At 37.2% G+C, this 19,872-nt stretch overlaps 1 long non-coding RNA gene across 1 annotated transcript in view; it reads left to right on the top strand.

The window, feature by feature from the left end:
• The window catches only part of LOC127518964 (uncharacterized), a 38,852-nt gene that overhangs the window by 3,045 nt on the left and 15,935 nt on the right, over positions 1 to 19,872 (top strand). Inside the window, exon 3 of the long non-coding RNA XR_007931695.1 lies at positions 2,233 to 2,370. This is a non-coding gene — a long non-coding RNA (uncharacterized LOC127518964). The remainder of the gene's footprint in view (positions 1 to 2,232; positions 2,371 to 19,872) is intronic.

Below are 19,872 nucleotides of genomic sequence, written 5' to 3'. Positions count from 1 at the left end.
TCAAATTGTTCATCAGGTGTAAACAGAGCTTCAGTTGAAGTCAGCGTCAGGTGCATTTTAGGGGCCCGCGGGAATCAGAGCTCAGATCTCCCATCCAGCATTATTTCATCTAAACAGGAGGAACAGATCATTAGGGTTATAGCCTTTTGTGACCATCTCCGTCTCCAAACATGCTGATCTTATCCGTGGACATTATGATTTCATTAGTCTTTTTCGCAGAAGACCCTGCGGTGGATCTTTCTGACAAGCAGCATGCAGGTCATGGCGAATGATGTCGTGTTTGTACTTAAGTGGCCGGTGAATGTTATCTGCTCTTCTCCGCGTGCCTGATGCGCGTGTCACAATAGAGCAACATTAATGCATGACTACTTCTAAATTTGCATGTGTATGTCATATGATTTTTTTTTCTCTATAGGCGTTTGTTATTAATGTTTACTCTTCCGTCTTGGAATATTTAAACTATCATGCTAATTTTATTTCTGTAGGCCTATTTTTTTTTTTAATTCGATTATATTATTAGTATTATATATAATAATTTTGTTTCTATCATTATTATAGGTATTGTTTTATTCTTAAAAAAATATTTATTTATTTATATATTTATAAATTAATTTTTTGTTCATTCAAGTGTTACATTTTTATTAGTTGCTTTACAGGAAAAGAAAGCATAGATGGTTACTCTTTAAGCCTCCAAGCAATGATTTCATCCCGTTTTACATGGTTAGGTCGTGTTCCCAGTGTTTCTGAGACGCAAATGTGTGTGTCATTGCAGTTGCACTCATGAGACTCATTCTCTCAGGACTCTGTCATGTCTGTGGCGCGCGGAGGATCCAGCTCAGATAAACACACGCGCCAACAGGTGCTTAGTGAAAAATCCCTCGATTCACCGTGCTGCCACGACTCAAACACTACACGACGAGGCTCTCGTCTGTAATTTCTAGCGCAGAGGGATGGGTTGTGTGTAGAAGAAGTGCTGCGGTCCACCACTGCTCATCTCTGTAGTGACCGTGTGACTGACGGCTCTGTCCAATTGGGTTTGGACTCGCCGGAGATCTCGTGAGAGATGTGAGGGCTTTGCGCGGGACTAATCACACCAATAGAAAGAAAGAAGCTGATTATATTAAATAGATTTAGTGTAGCTGTTTACGCAGCCCTTACAAGCACGATATTAACATGACTAGATAGCACTATCATGCTACTATAAAGCCAGTACGATTGGAATACCATGGTATATAAGACGGCAATACATCACAGTGCCATGGTATTGCCATAAAATGGTAAAAATATGGTAATAGTATATTTTGTTTTTCTTTGAGGTATACCTTTCAAACTACTATTTCAATGATGAAAATGATGGTATCAATTCAGTACCATAAAATTTCCACCTGATACCCTGATACCATCAATGAACCATGGTACAACCATAGTACTTTATTTATAAGGGGCATCATGTGGATATGACTCTTTTTGTGTGTGTGTGTATGTATATATATATATATATATATATATAAATGAACCATGGTACAACCATAGTACTTTATTTTCTCTTTTTGTGTATATATATATATAAAGAGTCATATCCACATGATGAAATTGACATCATAACAGAGAACAACAGATATAATTTCCTGGCCTTCATCTTTAGCAAGATCTGATGGCCCTTACGGTGTTTTCTTCATCTGTTTACAGAGAGGTTCCTTCGGTGCTTTAGAGGTCACTCTTAAAGTGCCCTTGAATTATATTCTGCTGTCAGATTGGATGCGTTATTCTGTGCAGCGAAAGACCTCGAGCCCTATGTCATCAATCTAAAGCAATTTCAGCCCTATTGGTTTTAGAGTCTGGACCACGCAGTCATTCACACTCCCAGCAGCAGGTGAGGTGGAGGCAGCTGGTCTCGCGGTCACCCTTCCCAGAGTGAAGGACTCTTCAGCTGCCGCAGAAATCGCTCATCCCGCTCAACATGGGGCCGTGCTCTCACACCATCACTCCACCCGCAGAAACAATTTACCCCTGAATCCCAAATCCAACAGATCCATTATGGGATTAAAGGCCTTGTTATCAGGCTTTGTGTTGGAATAATGGCAGAGTATCTTTTAAATTCAGATCATCCAATATATATGATTTTTCCTTTGGAAATGAGACAATGTGACCGTGCTCTTTAATGTTTGGACAGTTCTGATCTAGTCATGACCGTTATGTCAGTGTGTGTGTGCGCTGTGTCTCTATTTTCAGGAAGTCAGCTCGACACAACAGCGTGCTGCATCTCAAGGCTTCCTCTTCCGCATCACTGAGCCAGATAAAAACACTGAATTCAGACAGCGCCGACGCTGCCATTTGCCCTCGCAACACACACACACACACACCTGCCAGGTATGGGGTTCGTTTGTCTCACACTGTGCATCTGTCTGTCTGTATCTGTTGAAAGCTTTCTTTCTGCACCAGACACAGTCAATTATGAAAAAAATTGAAACATTACTATTTTTAATGTTTTTGAACACTGTAAAAAGTAATTGTTGGTTTAACTTAAAAAAAAGTAAGTTACCTGGTTGCCTTAAAATTTTGAGTTAATTGAAATTAAAAATTTGAGTAAATACCATGAAGGTGATTGATTTAATCGGCAGAAACTCAAAATATTATGCTATCTGAACAACATTAATCATTTAAGTTGATTTGACAAACGAAAAAATGTTGTGATAACAAATCATGAAAATATTTTTTTACAGTGAAAGAAGTCTCTTATGTTCATCAAGGCTGCATTTCTTTGATCAAAAATACAGAAAAAAACAGTAATACTGTGAAATATTATTACAATTTAAAATAGTTGTTTTCTATTTTAATATACTTTAAAATATAATTTATTTCTGTGATGCAAAGCTGAATTTTCATCAGCCATTACTTCAGTCTTCAGTGTCACATGATCCTTCAGAAATCATTATAGAATCATTTCTATTTTGAATAAATGCTGTTCTTTTGAACTTTTTATTAATCAATGAATCCTGAAAAAAAGTATCACAGGTTTTAAAAAAATATTAAGCGGCTCAACTGTTTCCAACGTTGATAATAAATCAACATATTAGAATGATTTGTGAAGGATCATACTGAAGACTGGAGTAATGATGCTGAAAATTCAGCTTTGTATCACAGAAATAAATTATATTTTAAAATATATTAAATTACCATTATTTTAAATTGTAACAATATTTCACAATATTACTGTTTTTTTCTGTATTTCTGACCAAATAAATGCAGGCTTGATGAGTATAAGAGACTTCTTGATCATTAAAAATAGTGAATAGTATTTCCATACTTCAGACCAGTACTGTGTGTGTGTGTGTGTGTGTGTGTGTGTGTGTATACTCCAGAAAGTCTATATATATATTGCTTCATATGTGTGTTTTTAAGTGCTATATTTATTTAAAATAAATGCTGCATGGTTTGATATTTTGTATTTAATGCAATGGCATTAATATATTTTAACTGTGCCTTAAATGTCCTATTTTATTTTATTTGTTTTGCCTTTATATTAAATATTTTCTGGAGTCAGCAGTGGGTGATATTGTGATCCAGATTCTTGTCTTAGTTTTCTCTGATGGTTTTGCTGTCGGGGTGTGTAGGATGTATATAATGTATGTTTTTTTTCTGTCAAGAAGGTGTGTGTGGTATGTAAAGGCTTCCTGTCACGCAATAGTTTTATGTTCGGCATTGAGTCATGAGCGAGAGCGTCTGTCTGGCCAGGTCGGGATGGGACCGCACCTGTTCCTTCTCACACACGTCTACCTCAGCAGCCATGAGCAATCCAATGACTCCCTAAAGTTTTACAACCATATCGTCATGGTAATTACTCATTGCAGCAGTGTGCAGAACTATATCTACAAAAGAGCACACACATGCTGGCATGTTGCTTAACACGAAATCACAAGGGCTGCCATGATTCAGAGTGTGTAGTTTTGGTCAGAAAGATGTTTGCACTATAACAGAGTCACATTAAACAGATCTAAAGCATAGAGCCTGGTAAACTGTCTTCTGCTAGTCATAAAGTAGGTAAATTTTGTTCTTTAGTTAGCTAGACTACAAGCTACTTATAATAAGTAATTGAAGGTAAAAGTAAAGGAACTATCAAATGACATAACAGATAAGTATTTATTTACACAATGTAGCTAGTACACAAATACACAGGTGTTTGGGGTCGGTAATATTTTTAAAACATTTTTTTAAAGAAGTTTATACAAAAATGCAGTAAAAACTGTAATTTTGTGAAATATTATTACAATATAAAAAACTGTAAATTCTCAGTTAATTCTCAATAAGAACGTGTGACAGAAATAAAGTCAATCTGGTTAGTAATAAGTGAAGCTGGTAATGCTGTTTGTGGAGTTGTTTAATCTTCCTCTGTGGAGATCTTGAGAGATTTTATGTCTTCTTTTAGCTTCAGTTGATTTCATCTAAGGCTGTGGCTGAAGTCAGTTGTAGTTCTTGTGTTTCTCTTTTCATCAGTGATTCTGCTTGTTAACAGCAGGTGTTCATCACTAATGCTCAATCATCACTTAATTAATTGCTTAATTATGTCATTAACTTTAACTCTGCTTCAGTGTTACTTTACACTATTTAGAGTGGGACCAAATGTACTCTGAGCAGAGTTGATTTAACTCTGGAGATTATGATGTCAGCTGACCAGTAAAATGTTTGGGAAACTATTTCCTATATTGAAACAAAAGTTCTAAAACTCGTACATTTTTATATGATTCATATCGTATGATTTTATACAAAATCGCCACCTTGTACAATAGTTATGTTTTCCCGTGAAATCAGGTTGAAATTTCTGTAAAAATCTAATTTGTTAATCTTTTAGAGTACAAATGATCTCAACCCTGATATAGCACACATACATCGCAGAGACGTCTATTTGATGTGCGCGTTTTCATCTGGAAGATTTTTTTTGCAATATGTCTAAGACATTTCCTGTCAGATGTTATAGACATTTAGAAGATGTCTTGAAGACGTTTATGATTTAGAATGTACGTAAAATTGCTTTTTAAATATGTTTATCAGATGTTTGTTCACAACAGATGTTTTCCAGATCTTTAAAAGACATCTTGGAGACGTACATGTGCAATCTGGGAAAGCCAACAGACATGGACTAAAAGCCACCAAACTTCAATTTGAGTTTAATAGGATCCTGAATGCTAGTCAGAGAGCTGGTCACTAACAACAGCATAATAAATACAGCATTCCCAGATGAAACAGTGGAGTAAAACCATCTCTCCAAAAGATCAATATCTTTGAAAGGCAACCCTCAATGTTTAAATGCTGAAAATGAAAACCGTGTTGTTTAACTGCCAATAATGAAATCCAAGAAGAGAATTGCTTGACTTTGATATGCTCTTAACTGCATTTCTTTATCTTCATTAAGAGGCTGACATTCACAACAGCTTAAAGACAAACTGTTTGTCTCTGCCTTATTATGGCGACTAACTACAAACTGTCATTTGGCATCGGCGGAGCGGTCCACACTCAATGCTTATCACATGTCATCTCTGCGTGGCAGCACAGAAATTACGCTCCTCTCATGTTTCTTTTGTGCTCTCGACATCGTCTTTGTCTTACACAATTAAGGTGTTACACGGTAGAATAATTTAAATTGCCGGCACTAAAATGGAGACGGAGGCTCTTTTTAAAAATAGCAGAATTTGTTTACTGATTGTATGCAGCTATTGACTTTCACATTACTGGAGAAGAGCTCTGATTAGTGGATGTGCCGTTTGCCGTGAGAGCGAGAGGCGGAGGGGACAGGGTTACAATACCGAGCATTTATCCTTATTGTTTAGTGGATCTCTTCGCTCGACATTACCGCTGGACACGGGAATAAAGGTGTCACGGCAACTCCGAGGCCATTTTCTGATAGATGCTCAACAGCCCTTGTGAGATGAGACAGGCTGCGTCGGTCTCACCTTTGGAAACTCTCTGAAAAGCCTCTTGGCTCGTGTTGCGTGTCCCCGTAAATGAGGTTTTCATATTTTACATGGCGAATGCACGGCTATGTGTCTCGTGTTCACCTTAGACTGCAGGTGAAAACTATAATTCTAGAGCTGTGTGTAATGCGGATCTGTCAGGAAGTGATTGTTTTCCTTGCATATGTCCAACGGAGAGGAATGCAGATGTGCAGTCCTGAGTCTATATGTTGTAATGATTATGTATGTGAAGCATGTAGAGAATTTGTTGTTTCTTGAGGTTAACCTACTTTTCTTTTGACACTGTGGTCCCCAACAAGAAAGCATCCAAATAACAATACATTTCCACAGTCTGAAAGGAAAACGGTCTTCATTTGAATGCATTTAAATGTGTAATAGCTGTATCATCATGTACAAGTGCAGTGGGAGGTTTGCAGTAGGAAAGGCTTCTCTCTCTCATTTGAGTTGCCCATGTGATCCTGAAGGTGTCTTTACACTGCCAGGTTAAGACAGGTCTGTGGCGACTCCAAATTGTCTGTAAAATTCCCCAATGAGTGTTGGGGAAGCTACTTTAAACTGTAGCTTGTCAAAACGTTGTTAGCTACATCACAAGCTCTACTAAAAAAGTAGCTACCCAGTTAACAGTGAACGTTCTCAGAACTTTTTCTAACATTCTGGCAAGTTTCTCTCAAAGTTATGCACTCTTCTTCCAGTAACCTTGATAGAATGTTCTTCAAAATTATCTGGTCTTTAATAATGTTCTTAAATTGTTTATGGATTTTTTTTTTTCTCTGAAATGTTTTAGATGAACCTTTATCTAACATTTTTTAAATGTTACTACTTGTTTCAGAATGTTCAGAGATCATTCAAAAGTAACAGTCATAGAAGCACAATTATAAAATGGAATGATCCCATAACGTTCACATAACAAAGAAAAAAACTGGACTTTTGAATGTACAGAGAACATTCAGAAATAATGTTTTCATAACCAAATGGGAGCATTAGCAAAACGTCAGAGCTGTTTATTTTAGGTGGGTAGCTTTTTTTAAAATATAAAACTATATTAGACATATATATTATCATAATATTTTGTATATCACATAATTAAAAGAAGACATGCAGTGTTGTTTTAATGAACTGTCTGAATGAACTGATTCACCAAAAAGTGAATCATCTTCCCAGTGAGTGTTTGATTAGAACCTTGTTCACTAAGCAGTAAAGCTGCACATGCAAAACAATATTAACAAAAATTAGAGATGTAGCATCTTGTCATGCTACATTGCTAATTAAAGTATAGCTTGTTATACTGGAAAATCTACTCTGCGGTGCATTTCCCGAAAGCATCGTTAGCTAACTATGGTCGCAAGTTCCGTCGTTATCAGCATAGTTTAACGAGTCTGTGTTTTCTGAAACCATAGTTCCAACGAACATTCACAAACAGCATCACAAACTTGTGTGGTTGGAACGACAACTCTCGACCTGTGGTTAGGAGCATAGTTTCTTGTTTTTATGACATGTGGACTTAAATCCTTATCTTGACCAAAATAAGCAAGCTGACATTAGGTACAATATCTTTCATTTCAAATATATACAAGTGTCATTTAAGGCTATGATTGAATCTGGAAATAAAGCAAAATTACTGAGAAAATTATAATTATTCCTTAGATGCCATGTCTATAATTTATAGCAAAAAAATGCTAGCATTAATTTGATCTCAAATGGATTCATTAAAAGAAGTTATTACTCCATCACCTGCGTGACATCATTCACCAACGTGATTGAATGACAAATTTGCGACAATATGGTTTTGGGAAACAGTTGTGACTAGTTGATTTCTTTGTTTTTGGGAAAACGCAGCCCTGTTTTGCGAAAGCTACCTTGGGGTCCGACCAGCCTTATAGTGCCCAGATCTTTTGAGTTTGTAATATATATTCTTTTGTGAAATTGATTTCTATGTAAGTGTTTAAAAAAGTTAGCAGCGCTACATTGAATATGTTGGAGTGGATCCATTGAGGCATGGTGGCTAGAATTCAGTCATCTAGCATTATTTCCTGCGATTGTGATTCCTCTAATTATATTTTTATGCCGCGTTAAACAGACTGTGTTTGCTTTTTTGTGGTATACAAGCAGCTTTCTGATGCAGTGTTTTCAGGTCAATGACCAAACCATGTTTTCATCAATAAAAAGTTCTGTCATGAAACTCTAGATGGCGCAGGCTCATTTTGTTAGCGATCACATCGTTATCTGCATAACCCAGCTGATTGGTTGCTGTGGCATCAGCAGCCAATGAGCTTACATATACTTGGCATTGTTTGCCGTTAGCAGTCTGAAGCGTGCTTTCAGATACCCTCCACCTTCCCCAGCTCCACCTGTACAGATCTGCAACGGGGGTTGTTTCATATGTGCCGCAGCAGCAGCATGTCTGTGAATGTATTGGCAGTAGCAAGTAGCAAGTAGCAAGCGTAGCAGATCTAGTCCGCCAAGACCAAATACATTAACATTACCACATCCATTACCATGCCAATCTCTCAGAGAGTTGTCATGACAGAACTCTACTTCACCACATTTCCACCACTGCAGATCAGGCTCATATTTTTGGAATACAATTTGGTTTATCAATTTGATTAATATGTTTCTCCACACATCCATTGTGTAATGACAGGGTTTCTCTTCGCAAACCACGAATCACAGTTGGATCTTCCATTAAGGCAATTAGCTGAATGAAAAATCTATGTATGCTGGATACAAATTTTAATTTGGGTAAATGTTGGTAAACAGTAGAATGTGTGAATATGTATAGTGACCAGTAGTTTTGTTTAATACAGGACACATTTGGCTGGTGTACTGTGACCAGCGGGAGGGGAACTGGACATTAATATTGGTTTTGTTTGCTGGCCACCATGTGTAATTCAGTGAAGCAATTTTTTTAATGTGATTTATAATTGCATCACTTGGACGATCCACAAAATTTTGCACAGTGACGTCTGCTAAGGAAAGCATCTCACCATTTCTCATACTTCGGATTAGGGGTTTGTTTGACTTGTAGGTGCGAAGCATGCTACTTCTTTTCTAAGTGGAATTGCACTTTTTGCCTGGTGGGTGATAAAACATCCTATAGTCTTACACTGAAGGAGGGACCATATTTAGAGACCAGAGACTTGGGCCACTAAACAACCACCTAGCAACCAGCCAGAACACCCTAGCAACCGCATATCAATGTCCTTATAATGTCCCCGCCCACTAGGCCCTTATATGGTGTTGGCCTCCAACAATCTAAGGCTTCTAGTAGGGTGAATTCAGGGTGATTGGGACACTTTTTCCAAGTCATTTTAATGGCAAAAAGTGTCCCAATCACCCTGAATTCACCCTATATACTTACAGTCAATATGTTTTGTCTTTACTTGTGTTGAATTTTAAAAAGAAAAAAAATGCTCCTAGAGTTCATTGTGATATTGCTGTATTTTATGGCTCCCTGTATGTTTAACCATATCCAGCTCCTTTTTTTAAATCTCTGTCATAAACAAAGCTTGTGAATAGAACTGGAAAACCAGCCCATAAAACAGACATGTTTCTTTTATGAATTTACGGCTCACTGTTTTCACTCGCCATTGTTTTCCTTGAACAGATTCCACTGAGTATAAATGGTTCCTCCACCACTTAACCATTAACAATTTCTGTCTTTGTTTTGTAATTATAGAAATGTTTTATCCAGTGTCAGCAGGGACATGTTTCAACATCCAGGGCTCTTCTTTTTATCTCCTGATTATATGGTAGTGGCAACACGCTTTTTCTTGCATCGAGATGAACGTTTGCCAAATGCGTTCTGCGTGAAACTGTGCTATTGAACAATAAAATTTGCCAGAATGTGTGAACGGGCCGGTTGTCACATCTTCATATGGAGGGTTGTACGCACATTCACACCTTACAGCAAACCAATAAATCATCTCTATTGATTAGCGGCTCTGTGTAGAAAACTGGAGATCATGATAGCGTTTAGCTGTGTATGTTACTAGGTCGTACATTGTTCAGTGAAAGGTCTTGTGAACTAATTCATCCTCATTCTTTTCAGCCCAAAGACACCTCGTTTTTGTGTAAATATTGTGGATAGATTGCTTCTTTTTCACAAAAGTCAGAACTATTTGCTAGACTCAATTAATGCTGCATGTGATGTTATCATTATTGTGATATATTTAAGAGTGGTTTGTGTTGATCCAAGGCATCAGTAATTTATGAAATGAGGATTAAATGATGGAGAGGAGTGTGATAGCTGGACTTGTATCCAGATGTGTGGTGAAGTCGCGTTTGTCGCGGTGTCTGGATCTCGGAGGTGAGGTGATGCTGCGCAGTCTCAGTAAAGTATGCCAGATCATGGTAATCTGCTGTATCCTCCACAACCTAGTTTTCACAACCAGCCTGCAAGAACTGCACTGTGCAAATGACATCTTGCACACTTTTTTGTTAGCTATTTGCAGAATTCCTTGTGAATTAGGCTTTAAAACAATGCACGTTCACTTTCTTAGTGTTTATTTGGAGTCGCACTAAAACTCTACCCTCAACCTCGGTAGCAGTAATGTGAATCTGATGAGAATTTATCAGAATGGGGTTTATTAGACCATTGAAACATGGCCATGTAGTATCATGTAGGAACCATCTGGACAAATCTGAACTCTTTTTAGAACATTTTTCTGACATAAGAGGGTGTCAGTCATTCGTTGGGTCTCACTGTGATAGTCATGGTTGTTTCATGGGTTTAACCGCTGCTGGCTGTATGGCTGTAACCAAACAGAGAGTGTTTTATCAGCGAGTGATTGGAGCCAGGCAGCGGTTGGACTGGAATTGCCGGCTCTTGCAGAGACCTTTGAAGTACGAGGAAATGTTGCTCAACCTTATACCCTGCAGTATGTGCAGAGATATTTTTTGGTGCTCTAATGATTTCAAAAAGGCTGTGTAAACAGTAGATTTATTTTCACTGCGATCTTCCAAAAACTATTAGAGAGGAGTTTGGGGATCTGAGCACTGAAAACTGAAGCCTCGATGCGCCTCATGTTCGGAAAGAGCTTCACGGTACCTAACCGATGGGAGAATTGTGGTTTGTCCCTGAGTGTAGAAATCTTCCCATCTCATTTGCCGTAGTCTGGTACACATTATGAGTCTCTTTCTGTGCCGCTCTGTTATTCTTACTCAAGTCGCGCCGGTGGCCTAAAGCTCCCCAGAGCCATGCATTTTCACATGGGCTGATCGCCGTTGTTGTGCTTGGCTTCTTTAAACACTCACCTTTTCCAATCGTTACTGACACAGGCACCTGCACATGACTACATATCAAATGCAGCTCTGTGGAAATTACCCAGACTACTGAAGATGAATGTTATGTAGACTTATCCTTAGTTTGCCAATCGCAAAAATCCCATTTTGTTTACATAGAGCTGGTATCGAGCCAAACAATGAAAGAGAGAGCCAGTGTACTAGATCCAAAAGACTTGAATTGCTTCCTGGCATATAGTCACACCCTGACCTGAGTTTTGTGGTACGTTACCTCAAAATCTTAAATTTCAGCATCTGGCACCTCTGGAGCTGCTGGAAGCTGACCGTATTTCATATTTCATCAAAATATCTCTGGGAGATGCTCTGTGATGTGGTACGAGCGATAACATTAGACATATGTCCCTAGCAGGTCACTGTGATTTTGCCAAGTAAGGCATATTTTGTTGATCCTGGAACAACATCCGAAAATTTAGTCCTAATCCTATCCCTACACTGTAAAAAAAAAAATTGTTGGTTTAACTTAAAGTGAGTTACCTGGTTGCATTAAAATTTTGAGTTCATTGAAATTAAAAATTTGAGTTAATACAATGAAGGCGATTGGTTTATTCAACAGAAACTCAAAATATTATGTTATCTGAACCCCATTAATTATTTAAATTGATTTGACATAATAAAAAATGTTGTGATAACAAATCATGAAAATAATTGTTTACAATGTATCCCTACCCTTAAACCTAACCCTACTCATAATAATCAGAGGGAAATAATAGGTGAATAGAACTGATGTAGAAGCACCTAACCCTCCTGTAAGCCTAAACTTTAAACTTTAAACTTGTCCCTCAAATCTGATTGGTTGATTGGAATGTTGTTCCAGGATCAACAAAGATGCTGACCCAGGAACATGTTGCACTTGGTGAAATCACATTCACCGTCCTTAGCAAGATAACAATCTGTCCACATGCAACAATAACCAGCGGCCGTCTCTTTGTTGTGGGAAGACTCTGTTTGTCTGTCATTCGTGTAATTTTTTATCTCCCAAGGGCAGTTTGAAAAGAAGGTTAACAAATGCATGGAAACACAGGGTGATGTACTGTAACATGTGTTGTCACGCTGTAATCCAAGCTTTCACTTTTGTATCGAGTCATCATCTTCCTGACCGCCTAAATGAACAATCAGTTGGTTCTGATCTAAAACACTATTCAGCAATTCAAGACATGCAACTGTTCAGAAAAAAAAAAAAAATTTGGACACTGTCTTGAAATACATAGGCTGAACAAACCCCTAACCCTAAGTATTAAACTGAATTTATTCAGCACTGTTTGTGAAAAAGAATACAAAACTTAACTATGTAACATTTGGCGAATTGGTGGTGAATTCGTACATTTTGATTGGTACGAAAACATATAATATTTAGAAAGAAAAAAAACCCTGAATGTCCATGAATGTCCATCGCTAAACCCAACCCCTCAGCGGTGCATAAGCATACCGTACAAAAATGTACGACTGAGATCATACAAATTCATGCACATTTGCCAATTTGGTAAAAAAAAAAAAAAAGTTACAAATTGCCATGAGAATGTTTTGATACTTCAGTGCGACTTGTTGATGTATGTCCAGTGGACAATAAAACAGGCAACAAAAATCTCATAGGAGGAACCTGAGCCAAATCTAAGGTCCAGAATAGTGGAGCCCCATTGAGTCACAGCGAAAAAGAAACTACCTATAAACTGTAAAAATTATTATTATTATTATTTTAAATTGTTTAAATAAAACAAAGTTAAAGGATTAGTTCACTTTAGAATTAAAATTTCCTGATAATTTACTCACCCCCATGTCATCCAAGATGTTTATGTCTATCTTAGGTTAGGTTTTTGAGGAAAACATTTTTTTCTCCATATAGTGGACTTCACTAATGTACAACGGGTTGAAGGTCCAAATGTCAGTTTCAGTGCAGCTTCAAAGGGCTCTACGCGATCCCAGACGAGGAATAAGAGTCATAACTAGTAAAATGACCATTTTCTAAAAAAAATTTTTTTTTATATATATATATATATGCTTGTCTTGCACTGCTCTGCAATGCGCCATGCATTGCGTAATCACGTTGACGTAGGTGGAAGTACCGATCCAATGTCTACAAAGTCGATTCAGTGTCTACTAAGTCAAATGCCCTTTACAAAACAAAGGGAAAACAACAATGTCGGACGATTTTGAAGTTGGAGGAGAAAATGAGATGGAGTTTTTCGTCCTACTGCGGTACTTCCGCCTACGTCACGTGTGACCTTTCCAACATAATTACGTCATGCGTGGCACATCGCAGAGCAGTGAAAGATGAGCATTTGTGGTTAAAAAGTGTACATATTTTTTTTTTTTTTTTAGAAAATGACCGATTGTTTCATTAGATAAGACCCTTATTCTTCATCTGGGATCGTGTGGAGCCCTTTGAAGCTGCACTGAAACTGACATTTGGACCTTAAACCCCTTGATCCCCACTGAAGTCCACAATATGGAGAAAAATCCTGGAATGTTTTCCTCAAAAACCTTAATTTCTTTTCGACTGAAGAAAGACATGAAAATCTTGGATGACATGGGGGTGAGTAAATTATCAGGAAAATTTCAACTCTGAAGTGAACTAATCCTTTAACAAGAGTTACGTTTTATAAGAAAATACTATTTCAGTTTTTTTACTTAAAAGATCACATTTAATTCAATGTGTCCTTTCAATATAATTATTTGTGAAATTTACTAGCAAAAAGTTAGTCCTGTACTAAGTATATTTCAGTGTAGAACACCCAAGCATCATGGCAGACAGTTTTGCACAGGCAAACGACGCAAAAAGCAAGCTATTCATTTAAAGATTTTTGAGTTTGGCACTTTTTTCTACAGCATATCAGGAAACATCAAGAGCATTTGTACCGTTTTTCCACATAAGTGCACACAAGAGGCGCATTTGGCTTCAGGCACTAGACAGACACATACACTGATGTCACGGCACAACGATTTATCAAGGAGAAATCCTCCCGATGTACAGTACACACTACAACATTTACACACTCTGTCACCGCGATGAATTATGTGATTGCAGTCAATGAGAAAATCTACTGTATTTTGAGCGCCATTTACAGACAGGCACGGAAAGAGAGAGAGAGGAGGGGGTTTCAATCCGGCGGTGCATGTTTGCGGCCCGTGTTGAGAGACTGTCAGCGTTTAAAACGAGCATTTTGATTAGGCGTCGATTGAGGAGTCTCTCTCTGCCTTGCCTCGTCCTGGGTGATTAGACTAAAACGGTCGCTCGTCTTGACTGGAGATCGCAGCAGTTCCACATAACACGCTCCGTGATTGAAGGTCGAAATATTTTGAATTCTAATGGAGGCTGGCTGGATGAATTGCCTGAAATAGACTGTAGAATTTCCGAACAGCCTCAAACCCCCCCCCTCCTTCCCTCCCTCCCTCCCTCCCAGCCGCCCATGTCCGCTGTGAAAAGAACGGTTGGGAATGGCTGTGCTTGATGATCATAGAATTACTGGATGGTGATTCTAAACCCCTCAAAGAGGAGTTGCTATGGAGATCTCGTTCCAAACTGTGAAATGATTCCCCTCAGAAAGCCTGGAGAGCAGAGGGCTGAACACATCATTGTTCAGGTGGTGGTTGGTTAGGAAATTGCCGGTGGCTGAGCAATCACAGCGGCGGCTATAGTTAAGGATCTAAAACGGTTTGCTCTCGGAATGGTGTGGGACAACACGGATGTGCATATGATGGTTCCTTTCAATCAAGCTGCTCTCAGACGCACCGGGGCAGGGAAATGACAGACAGAGAGCTCCCGTGAAAGACGAATGAAAACCATTATTGTCTCTCAAAGCTAATGAAATCTGGGACTGTCCTGATATATCTATTCTTTGACTGCATGAATCTCAGAGCCAGTTTGAAAGGTTATCTTCCCTGTCAAGTGAAACCTCTCAATGTCTCATCTACCGGCGCTCTCGGCCTCTGTAATATTATGTTAATGAAGTATTTCGGAAAAAGATTTGCGGTGTCTTTGTGAGAGAGAAAACATTTTGGCCCGCAACAAATGAGATATTTTCAAGTTGCGGTATCTGTATCGTTTATTGACACGCCGTAGTTTGTCCCCTCAAATTTGCGAGACAAGGGCTCATCTTGTTTACGGCCAAAGGCTCTGAGTCCATTATATTTGTGTATGTAACCGGATTATTTTGCTGTTGTGCAGACAGAGGCGAATGGCTTCTTTTGACAGTCTCGTAAAGTAGCTTTTACGGTCTTGAATACCAGGGCAATTGCAGCGGCACATTCGTGTAGAACATCTTAACGGCGAGCCAAGGAATGCAAGTGATCTAGATGTGCTCTTCCCTTTTCACGTGTGAGAACACGCACAGGAAGCGGACTGCCGCTGAGTACTGTAATTTGAGTGAATGATGTCGATCACATGATCTCGCAGCCATCAACAACAAGAGACACAGTTGTAGCAGTGCAATCTGTCCTCAATGTGTCATATGTTTTTCTCCTTAATAATGGACATAATATGGGCAAAACCAAATAATGTGCTGTGCTGTAAACACCCAGTTTATTATAAAATACAGCTTGTACAACATACAAAATACATCACATTAAACATACAGCGCTAATATAATATGTAAATCACTGGTTATAGACTAAATGTGCATCATCTTGTACAAAATGTTTCTGCAACACACAGACATAAGTTTAATATCTGTAAGGGTGAATCTTCAATAACTAAAATTATGTACTAACACCCATATGTAGTATAACCAGGGCTCGACATTAACACCCGCCAATTTCAGCAGTGGCGTGTAATGCAGTCACTCCTACTAGCCACTTTGGCTGGTTGAATTTTATATGTAATATATACATTTTTCAGTCGTAGTCTTTTAAAAAGGCATCTGAAATGATAAATTGCATTGTAGTGTTGTCAAAAATATTGATTTTTCAATACATATCGATACTGAAATATCAGAAACGCTTCCAATACTCATTTTCCGCAGAATAGATACACGATACCAGCTGCGCTTTCTCACTCTCTCATCTCTCCAACGGTTGACACACAAACCCGCCTCCCCTCACTCACTCATTTCATTTGCTTCGGATGAATATTGTTGGTGTTACAGGGCTTGAATTTCGGCGTGGGATGCACGTATTGTGGATAATTTCACTTATTCCCACAGATTTTGTGCTCACACCCAATGTGTGCGCATATAAAGCCGTCTCTCAGTACTAAATTGAGTTCTTTTTCGCTGCTTATTGTGCTTAAACAGTCAAAAACACACAAAATAATGACAAAATGCCAGTCTTGGTGAGTATTCACGCAAACATAGTCAGCTATGTTTTAAGTGAACGTAAACAGTTGAGAAAGAAAATGCTTGTGTTGCATTGAACGTCTGTCATGACAAATGACACAACTTCTGTAACTACAATAATAATAAATTACAGGTTATATATGACAAAAAACACATGTATCTCTAACATGTAATCTATTGTTTCTAAATTGAAAGGTGGACTGTTTTTGTTCCTTATTTCTATTTTAAAAACAGGTTTTTTAAATATTTTTATCAGACAAATGACATTTCATTTAAGCTTTTTAACTTTTTTTTAACTAAGTTTCTATTTAGTTGATCTGCAAACCTTCCAAGGTTGGATCTGTTGAACAATCTGAAATGCGGTGTCTTTGTGTGCCTGTATGTATGAACTCTTGTATTTGCTGGTGTTGTGGCCCTACAGATCTCTTGTCTCGGTGAGACTTTGGCTGTTCTTTTAAAGATGAAGGCTTTTGTTGGGTCAGACAGCCCAGGCACACCTGCTAATGGCCCCTCCGAACATACAGTAACTAAAGAACGGCAGTAAAATGGTAATTGCCAGATAGACTTGACTTCTGAGGCCGCTCTCCCTCTTTCCCTCCTCCAGAGCTCATTTTTTTACGGTTCTTCTTGCGGCTGGCTGTGGCGCCGTGCCCTCATAAGTGCAGAGAACTTTACCGAACCTGTAGTTAAAGGACTAATTGTGGAGATTTCCCCTCGGCTCGTCCTCTGCTATCTGTGTTTATTCAATCATCAAACAGATGCTTTCACTCACTGTGAAATGTAAATATTAGGAACATGCAAGAGTGCTCAAAATGCTTTTTTTTTTTTTTTAATGAAATACATTCAGCTTGAGTTTTGTCTATACTGAAACAACAGTATATTATTATAGTACTATAACAATCCGCATTCAGCAGATACTGTATTCAACACATTTTGAAGAAATCCTTGCTTGAAATGCTAAAATATTGTCAGGGAGATTCTCATGAGAAATGAAATATATACAAATACAATAGTGCTTAAATGAGCAGATATATTTTAATATATTACATATTTCTGGCCATCCAGGACCAACTCGTGTCATTTTTTTTTCTCTTAAAGTTCAAGCATTAACGCAGAGAACAATAGCACATTTTCTTCCCAATCACTGCAGAACTGGGAGCCGGCAAATTGAAGCAGCAAAACAATAATTCCCTTGATTAGCCCCTTTCTGTGTGGGGTAAGTGAACTGTTTATACTGTGGAGTACCTCAGAGAGAGCAGAGCAACCAAAACAGCCTCATTAGCCGCACAGTAATTGGATAACTTCATTTCAGCAGGACAACCAGAACGCGTCATGACAGCTTTCTGCAAAGTGCAAGACTTTACCTTACATATGACACAGAGAAAGGTAGCATGCTATTCGATTTAGAAAATATTAAAAAATGTACACTTAAATACCTTCCTAAAACCTTTTATTAATAATATTACGGTTTTTTTATATTATATATAATGCTTTATAGATGTTATAGTTGTTAATGTACATTCAAATAATTTGAAATGTCATGAAACGTTGACTCATATTTAATTTGTTCATAGGTGAATGTACTTCTGATCTGTTAAACTTTATATAATTACTTTGTTTTGTTTTGTTAACCTATAGAATCATGGAATATTAGAAAGAAAAGCTTTTGTTTTGTTTTGTTTTGCCTATATGGAATCACGGAACTAAAACGAATTAAAGCTTTTGTTTTGTTTGATAATGTACAGTATAGAATCATAAAACTGTTGATATCTTATTGAATCAAGGAATTGTTACAAAACAAAGCTTTTTTTGTTTGTTTTGTTTTGTTTTGTTTTGTTGATAACCCAGACTCATGAAACCGTAGAAGTGAAGCCTTTTGTTTTGCCTACCAAATCATGGAACTAATACAAATTAATGCTTTTGATTTGTTTGCTAACGTACAGTATAGAATCATAAAACTGTTGATATCTTATTGAATCACGGAATTGTTACAAATCAAAGCTTTTGTTTTGTTTTGCTTTGCTTTGTTTTGTTTTGTTAACCTATAGAATCATGAAATATTAGAAGTGAAGACTTTGTTTTGTTTTGCCTAGCGAATCATGGAACTAATACAAATTACAGCTTTTGATTTGTTTGATAATATATGCAGAATAATAAAACCCTTTATAGCTTTTGTTTTTGTTTTGTTTTGATTTGTTGATGACCTACAGAATCATGGAATATTAGAAAGAAAAGCTTTTGTTTTGTTTGATAACATACAGAATAGAATCATAAAAACTGTTGATATCTTATTGAATCACAGAATGTTACAAAACAAAGCTTTTGTTTTGTTTTGCTTAGCTTTGCTTTGCTTTGTTTTGCTATATAATCATGAAACATTAGTGAAGCCTTTGTTTTGTTTCACCTATTGAATCACGGAACTGATACAAATGAAAACTTTTGATTTGTTTGATAGCGGATGATACCTTATTAAATCATGGAATTGTTTTAAATCAAAGCTTTTGTTTTGTTTTGTTTTGTTTTGTTTTGTTTTGCTTTAGAAGTAAAGTCTTTGTTTTGTTTTGCCTAGCGAATCCTTTATGGAATCACGGAACTGAAACGAATTAAAGCTGTTTTAATTATTTTGTTTTATTTTGCATGTAGAATCGTGAAACTGTTACAAAGTGAAGCTTTTGTTTTGTTTGTTGATAAATAGAATCATGGGATATTAGAACTGAAATATTGTATAGACATAATACAAATGAAAGCTTTTGTTTTTTTTGATAACATACAGGATAGGATCATGAAACATGATATCCCATTGAATCATGGAATTGTTACAAAGTGAAGCATTTGTTTTGTTTTGTAGAATCATTAGATATTACCAAGTGAAACTTTTGTTTTGTTTTGTAGATGGAATCATAGAACTGTTAAATTGATTTAAATCTTTGGGTTTTTTTTTGATAACCTATAAAATCATAACACTGAATAAAAGAAGGTAACATTTTACAGTAAGGTCTCATTAGTTAATGCATTCACTAACATGAACTAACAATGAGCAATATATTTTTACAGCATTTATTAACCTTTGTTAATGTTAGTTAATAATAATTATTTTAATTATGTATTAGTAAATGTTAGTTCATGTTTGCTATGTAGTTCACTGATGTTAACAAATAAAACCATATTGTAAAGTGTTACCAAAATTAATCAAGCAGAACTAGGTTTCATGGGCAGAACTGTGAATTTCTGTGAAATTGAGGGGATTGGGTCATGATTATACTACACAAAATCAGTTTTGCATCATTGTTTAGGTAAGTGAATCATCAATATTTTCTAGCTCAAACTTGTTTGAC

Source organism: Ctenopharyngodon idella, chromosome 9 (genome assembly GCF_019924925.1).
Source record: "Ctenopharyngodon idella isolate HZGC_01 chromosome 9, HZGC01, whole genome shotgun sequence".
NCBI classification, from domain to species: Eukaryota; Metazoa; Chordata; class Actinopteri; order Cypriniformes; family Xenocyprididae; genus Ctenopharyngodon; species Ctenopharyngodon idella.
Note: the sequence above shows the minus strand (reverse complement) of the source record. Positions and strands in the feature narration are given on the sequence as shown.